The 7,734-nt window shown below is 56.4% G+C and overlaps 1 protein-coding gene and 1 pseudogene across 1 annotated transcript in view; one reads left to right on the top strand and one right to left on the bottom strand.

Annotated features, from left to right (window-relative positions):
* The window catches only part of LOC113206119 (juvenile hormone epoxide hydrolase 1), a 6,077-nt gene extending 3,049 nt beyond the window's left edge, over nucleotides 1-3,028 (bottom strand). The window contains exon 1 of the mRNA XM_026422046.2: nucleotides 2,860-3,028. The gene's annotated coding sequence lies outside the window, so the exon portion shown is untranslated. The remainder of the gene's footprint in view (nucleotides 1-2,859) is intronic.
* A 3,929-nt stretch (nucleotides 3,029-6,957) lies between these two features.
* LOC113206111 (fatty acid synthase-like) overlaps nucleotides 6,958-7,734 on the top strand; it is a 10,765-nt pseudogene continuing 9,988 nt past the window's right edge.

The following is a 7,734-nucleotide window of genomic DNA, read 5'->3' as shown; positions in this document are numbered from 1 at the left end:
GGGGGGGGGGGGGGGGGGGGGGCGAAGCGAGTATTGTCGTCTGTTTCGCCTAATTATCATTGCCCGCAAAAGGGAGATGGAGGAGTGCAAAGGGGTGGGGGTGGAATAATACCCTGTCCCGTCGCAGTCTGTCTGCCTGATGCTGCCCGGCCCCCCTCACCCTTCTCTGTACGTTATCTTATCACCTTTAAGGTGACCCTTCCGCCCCGCCGCCGTCGCGGCTGACAGTTGAGTCAATGCACTGCACAGCAACTGCAAAAAAACGTCACGCGAGCGCATTTGCATTGGAACAACTCTGCTGTGTGCAAGTCATCTCGGACGGCAAGTCGGTCCAGCCAGGCCGTATATATACAGTTTGTGCAAGTCACGCCCCCCGTCTCTGTTGCGGCCGGGCCGCCGGGCCGGGGAGGCGAGGTCAGCTCCGGGTGGTGCGAACGAACGAGTGCGTTATCTCGATGCGATGACAGGGTGATTTTGTTGCTCGTATTTTGTTTTCAGAATAATGCAGTTAACGGATTTTGCCATTCGGCGCCCTACGAGGAGAGTATACATACATTTTACTGGCAAGGCTGGCAAGTGTCACCTTCCCATTCCCGCCTCCCCTGCTCTCCCCTCCATCCGGCCGGCGCCCGCGTCTTCAAAGCAAATACCCTGTACTGTGCGAATGTGGAGAAGAAGTCGAAACCGTCCAAGGTTACGGGCGTACGCGTACGTGGTCGGGCGACCGGCGGGACGGGGCGTGGGGGCCGCGCGGGTCTGGCCTAACAAACCGATATTACGTACAGTACGGCAGGAGGCAGGACTTACGACGGCCCCAGCCCAGCGTGGCCGGCACCGGCCCATATGCCGGCCAGAGCACCACTATTACCTCCTCCTCATCATTTTGCACACACTTCGTCCAGTTGTTGCTGGTGCTGCTCGGCCTGAGCGAGCCAGCGAGCAGCGAGCACCCGCCGCAGCAGCCTGTGCCGAGGAAAGGGTTCAAGTAGTGCCGACTACGGCAGGCTAGCTAACTGTTTTTCTAAATGACTGCTTCTTTTGCAGCCCTTATTGTAATCAATCAGCCACTCGAGTACGCATCGTGCACGTGTGCCCATCGCCGAGAGGGCTTTATAACGGAAAGGGTAGACACAAAAAAATAGCCGGGGAAGTTACACTCGGTTGTACTCGGTCGAAGTGACAAGTGACAGGTAGCAACAGCGCGATCCGCGGCTGCGCCGGGTTGCGGGAAAGGAAGGAAAGGGGGAAGGGGGGGGGGGGTCAATGTACAATACCCGGTGAGCATGCACTCGACAGCCCCTTGAAAGTGCATGTCAATACCCGGTGAGCATGCACTCGACAGCCCGCCCAGTTACAGCAATCACCGCAATAACCTACGATACGATACGCGCTTCCGCAACAACAGCTCCCCTTTTGCCTTGCTTTGACGGTTTCGTCTGCTAAAATGTTTTGGCCCGAACAACAACAATAACATCAACAACAACGCCCGGTCAAATACAACGCAGAGACTTATCAGGGAGAACGCGACCCGCCCAAATGATGAGACTCTCGGACTCCATGCTGGTGCCCCTGCCTTGCCGCAAGGTCATGGTCTCGCGTCTCCCTGCCCGAATAACGCCCAGTCATCCAGCCCGCCCGTCTCACACACTTTGTCGTCTCACCCTCTCTCTCTCTTCGCTCGTTTTAGCCCAGATTCTGCGTGTTTCTTGGTCATGTAACGTTAGCATGCAGCAGCGGGCCGGGGAGGGGGGAAGTCATTCAATAAAAGGCTTCTTTACTGGTTAGAAAAACAAAGGTGAGACTTTTGCGTCTTCACACAGAGTGGTCTAATGAATCTAAGCCTTTACTGCGCCCGTAGGAAATACTACCGTACGCACAGCGCTTCAAAGACGCCCTGTGCCTTTGTAAGGGCTCTTAGACGTTTAGCACCTCCAAAAATGCCCCCCCCCCCTTCCCCGATGCCTGTTTCCGCTCCCGTAAGGCAAAAATTCCGACGAATCCGCCTATGTGTTGCGGGCTGCCTATCAGGTGGTGTGGAAGATGCAGCCCGCAACACATTCTACATTCGTGATAATCTTCCGCGCATTTTCTTTGCATCTACCATTCCAGTGGAAGTAGTTAAAATAACCAATCTGAGGGTGATTCGGCCCCTGGTCTGAGCCTAGCTCTGCACGCAGTGCCACGCCGCGTCTGCCGCGCACCGCTGACCGCGACCGGCTCCAGCCAGCTCCACCGCAATCCTCAACAAGAAGGTTTGCTATAGTGTTGGCAGTTAGCAGTATTTGTATAGGACTTTCGAGCAACTCGCAACTCTTTCAGATTAAAGTGCGTGCCAAAATTCCGCACCTAAAAGAGTGTGTGACCCAAGTGTCATGCACATAAAAGTGTGACAGCCATGGTATGCACAGGGAAAGTGGGTGACGAGCAGTAAAACTTCTGACTGTAGAGCACAGAGGGCTAGGTGGCTATACAAACAAACCGCATTTACGACTCAGCCCAACGAAAGAAACTATAGAGTCTATATGGGGCAACTACCGACCGGTGGAGAGTATCAATGGGCACGGTTGAGCGGGGGAAGGAAGGGGGGGGGAGGGTCTTCCCTAGCTGACGCCTGATTCGCCTGTTCAACGCAGCAGCGGTCACTACTTCTCCATTCCAACGTCTCGCGCCACGGCGGCCGTCTCCTCTCCAGCAGTTTGTCCAGCGGCACTGGTTCGGGACCGCCCGGCCCGGTCTTAACGGGGGGTCAATGAACTACTCCTCCGGGGCGTCGAGGATGGGCTCGCTCGAGGGGCGTGGCGGGGCGTGGCGGGGCGTGGCGCGCCGGCCCGCCGGCCGGCCAGTGTGCTGGTCACCTACCTTGACGTTCGCGGCGGCCCTGCTCGTTGAGATCCTTCCGCCTCAGCCCTCGGACCCCGACTGCTTCTCTAGCCTCTCTTGACTCACTGACTGACTTGGAGAGCCGGCTCGCGCCCCGACCGCCCGGCCCGGCCGGCGCGCCCGGCTGCCTGCCTGCCCGGTCCGACCGGCCGCGCCGGCCCGCCCCGCCGCGCCTCTCTGGAGGCACCTGAAGCGCGCGGCCGTGGAGCTCGCCGTGCCCTGGCCGTGCCCTCCTGGCCGTGCCCCTCGAGGGGCAGCGGGGCGTGTCGGGACGGGGCGGGGGGCCGCCGGCCCGGTATGTGTGTGCGTGCGGTAGCGTGTTCCATAAAGTCACGCAGGCCCTACGTCCGAGCGCGCGCGCCTGCGGAGTGTGTAGCATGCTCGGTGTAACGCCGTGTTACAGGGAATGCGACCTTTTATTTTAGCTGTTTCAAAATTGGAATTGTGCGGCGGAATTTGGCATCTATTTTTGTAGGCCAATAATCGACCACAATTGTCTGAATTGTAGCAGAATGACACAAACTTGCAGTGAAGACGAGGTAGTTTTATGGAAGGGGCACTTGAGTAGAGAATGACTCTGATTGCACGGGATGATACGATACAGGTGGCGATCACACGTTGTGGGGTATCGACGGAGCCGGAGATTAGCTGTGTTTGGGGTCCGCTAGATGGTATTGGTGGCCTGGCAAGAGGAGGCCGGCTTTTTAACCTCCTAGACCTCCAACCTCCTAACGTGTGCCCACGTGTGACGGTTTTTGGAGGCACTTTTCCCTGTCTTGTGCGAGTGAGAGCAACGGAACGGCCTGTGGAGCAGAGGAGGCAGCCCGACACTACCACCGCCCGTAGCGCCGCGCGCCCAGGCCGGCCCGCCGCGCGCGCCCGTGCGTTGGGTTGCATACCTCGAGGCGCGAGTACAGACACTCCCGAAGACCAGCCAGCCTGAGGCGTCCGGGAGGGTTGCCCGTGGAATTATCCAGGAAGTGCGACCGCCATTTGCCGTTACCGAACTGCCAAGTTTAGCCACTGCACCCTCATAGCGCCTGGTGGGTAGGCAAAATCTTGCGTGCAGTGCATGCATGCCCTGCGGGGTGGCCTACCTCGAGTCTCGCAGGCGCCGAGCTCTGACGTAATTTGCTGAATGAGTCTGACGAGGAAAACGGACGTACTTTCTAGACGATCCATATGCGCGCGATCGGAGTTAGTCTCGGAGCCTTGGGATGCTATGGTTACCGACGATAGGCAGCCCGCTTACTCACATGCATACCAGTACAGTGCACCCTTGCGCTCCTACGGGGCGACCGCCCACACGAGAGCGAAAGAGCGGCTGTCTCGTCTCACTAACAGCTCCGCTTCGATTTCAATTTATTTTCATGTTTCAGGTCCAAAATTACCATAGACATTGGGGACACCATGAGGGTTGAGGATGAGGACACCATGGAACCATGATTTACTCACATATATATGATTGGTGTAGAAAATGAATTAACAACGACGTGTTTGACGAATCAAAGTATTATTCATGATTATTGTACTTGATAGTGCATGTCAATGTATTATTCATGATTATCGTACTTGAAAGTGCATGTCAATGCATTACTCATGATTGTTGAACTTGAAAGTGCATGTCAATGCATTACTCATGATTGTTGAACTTGAAAGTGCATGTCAATGCATTACTCATGATTGTTGAACTTGAAAGTGCATGTCAATGCATTACTCATGATTATTGAACTTGAAAGTGCATGTCAATGGAAGTGGACTTGTAGTAGCCCCAGGTGAAGCCTGCTTCGGCGGCTTCGGCGCAAAGCGGACACAGCGCCGCGACGGACTTGGCCACGGAGTGCCTGCAGAACACAATGCGGCGGCCATGGCGCTCGTCTTGGTCCAGCAGCACAGCCACGTGTAGCGTAGGCATCGGGGCGCGGAGTACCAGGTCCTGGCAGTCTGCGCAGACAGGGAGAGCAGTGTCACAAGCTCTGCAGAGAGGCCGGACTACAACAACGCAACGGAGCAAGGCATAGCCGTACCCTGGAGGCCCACATAGTCGGTCAGGGAGTAAGAGGCGGCCCTGGAATCGTCAATCAAGACGACGAGGCAGAGGTTGGGGATGGCGGCGGCGGTCAGACATGCGAGCAGATCAGACGGCCGCGGGTCCCACAAGGGGTTGAGCTTGAGAGAGTAGAGGCTGGGCAGACTGGCGAGCGCCTCCTGCAGGGACCAGCCGTCCCAGGACTTGTTCAAGCTGCAGGACAACTCGAGATGTCTGAGGCTGCCGAGCCCGAGCCCCACGCTCCGCAAGGATCGCAACACCTGATCACTGCAACCCAGGATCTCCAGGCGTTCCAGAGGGCACCGACACGACTCAAACAGCGCGTCCAACTCGGCCTGCGATCGCAAAAAAGAGGGAAGAAGAAGAAAACGGGTCTAGGAAAGCAGCACATAGCAGTTGAGTGCACTCCTTGATCTACTGGACCTCGCGCACCTTATCGTCCGTCTGCAGGATCGTGAGATGGTTCAGGCCGCTCATGCGGTCCAGCACCGCACCCACACCCCCGTCCGCCGCGATGGTCAGCCGCTCGAGTCCGCTGGCGCAGGAGTCGACGAGTGGCAACAGCCCCGGCGAGCACAGCAGCACGTGGCGCAGCTGCGGCCTGCAGTGTTGGAGCAAGGAGATGGAGGTTCAGTTAAAACAACACCCCACTGGGCCTAGTGGGGGCGGGTCCGGGGAGAGGCGGACGGCGCCGGTTTTTATGATCGGAAACAAACACTTCCCGGGTCCGGCGCAGAAACCGCTAAGATGTACGGGATCGACGATTCCTACAAATTTCTGAGTACGGTTCACTGAAACGAACTTGTTTTTTTGTAGTACTATATATGGGCTGGAATACTCCAATTACCTGTGCGCTTCCAAAAGGGAGCGGAGGGCTTCGAGCACGGCCGAGTCGTGTTCGGACTCACGTTCGCCGTCCTCAAACGTCACGGTCGTCAGCCTGGGCAGTACCAAATCCTGCGGACAAAAAAAAGGGGGTGGGACTGGGACACTGACACGACGCGGCCAACGACCAAGCGCCGGCGCCGCGCTGCGGGTCGCTTATGCGCACGAGCATGCAGGCGCGAGTTATGAGGGAGGAGGGATGGAATCAGGTGCATCGCCGTCGTGGAAGAGGCCGCGCGCCAGGGTTCTAGAGCTGGCATCCGCCACCGTGGAGAGAGGGCCACACCGGAAACCCAAGGGTGTGTGAATCGCCACCGTGAAGAGAGGGCCACACCGGAAACCCAAGGGTGTGTGAATGTACACACTTGTAGGTGTGTGAACGCCATTCGTGGACTAGGAGGCACAGGTGTGTGAATTCCATAGGAGAATTCACACCTTTACTTCCGCAAGTGTACGGATGGGCATTCACACACTTATAACTGTGTAACTTTCACATACTTGCGAAGTGCACTCGCGAGGGTTGCGCAATGGAATACCTATTCCAGTGAACTAACTAGGATTGGAATGACCCCTTTCCAAACTCGCTAATCCCTCGGCTTTGTACTTCATTGCGGAGCGCGCACTCACCTCCTGCGGCCATCTGAAGGTACATGATGGATCTGAGTAGACCTCCAGACACACCCGCAGCTTCACGAGCCAGGGGGCATGCGGTAAGCTGTCCAGGAAAACCCCGAGCCCGCTTTTTAGCCCTGAAATCTCCAGGTGCTTCAGCTGGAATCGAGTCCCCAACTCTTTGACGACGGCGGCGCAGGACTGTGCGTCGTTGACCTCCAGTGTCAACAACCTCGGCCTCCTAGGAGAGCAATCAAATTGCAATTATCGGCACGACTGTCACCCACACTGTCGATGCTGTAGTGCACCCAGAGAAGTGGAGAGCTCTAGCAACCATCGAATGGTTACTTAGGGGCAACTATATAATATGGTTACAAAAGTAACAATCATACAGTTAGCAGAACTATGTTTTAGTTCTCACGGACAATTTATTGTAGCCGCAACTATCACTTTATGACTGTCCCTTAAGTAACCGTACGCTGGTTGCTTCAGCTTTCCATTTTTCTGGGTGTGGAGGCGTAGCCCCCTGCATGGCCCGCACACCTCTTCAAGCTCTTGAAATGGGCAATGTATTGGCGTGGAGGACTCCACCCCCGAACAATAAACTTCAGCCCCTGGACACGCGGCGCCAGCTGCATCAGTGCAACGAGTCTTCTGATGTCCCTCATGTACAGGTCCTTCCACTCCCACAGCGACACGTGTGTCCTGGCCAGCGCGCGCAACCGGAGGCTCGCCTGGCCAGCGGCGAGCAGGCTCTTGGCCGACAGGTAGGAAAGCACCTGCAGCAGAGGCACGTCGGGCAGCGACAGGAGAGTCTGCGACAGAGTCGAGTGAACAGTCTTAAACAGCAGCGCACTGAATGCACACCGGCAGGACGTTTAGTGCCTAGAAAGAAACATTTTTCTCACTGTGGTGGCATTGAACGGGCTATAGTCGAGAGGTCGACAACTCGGCTTTATTACTGTACCCAGGAGTACAGTCAGAGTACACGCAGTGTCAGGGTAACCCGACGTTTGAATATTCGCGGGTCTAAGAAAGCTAACAAGCGACGAACGCGTGCGTCAGCACGGAGTACAGCCGGAGTACCGGGTGATTCAGAGAAGACTCAGGTGCGGGCGTTTGTGAATAGTAATTAGAATTTGTTATCATCTGTCACGGTTTTAATCGCTCCCTCGATCTGAATAACAAAACCGAAAGGGGGGGAAGGGGTTGGGGGAGTGATATCTGCCCAGGGCTAGTGCGTACTCCGGCAAGGCAAGTTCTGTTTTGTTTTAGTAGTACAAGGCGCGTGGACTGTGTGCCTGTAG

Source organism: Frankliniella occidentalis, unplaced genomic scaffold, assembly GCF_000697945.3.
Source record: "Frankliniella occidentalis isolate FOCC.00 unplaced genomic scaffold, Focc_3.1 Scaffold20, whole genome shotgun sequence".
NCBI lineage: Eukaryota > Metazoa > Arthropoda > Insecta > Thysanoptera > Thripidae > Frankliniella > Frankliniella occidentalis.
The sequence above is the reverse complement of the archived record's forward strand: the minus strand, read 5'-3'. Positions and strand labels throughout refer to the sequence as shown.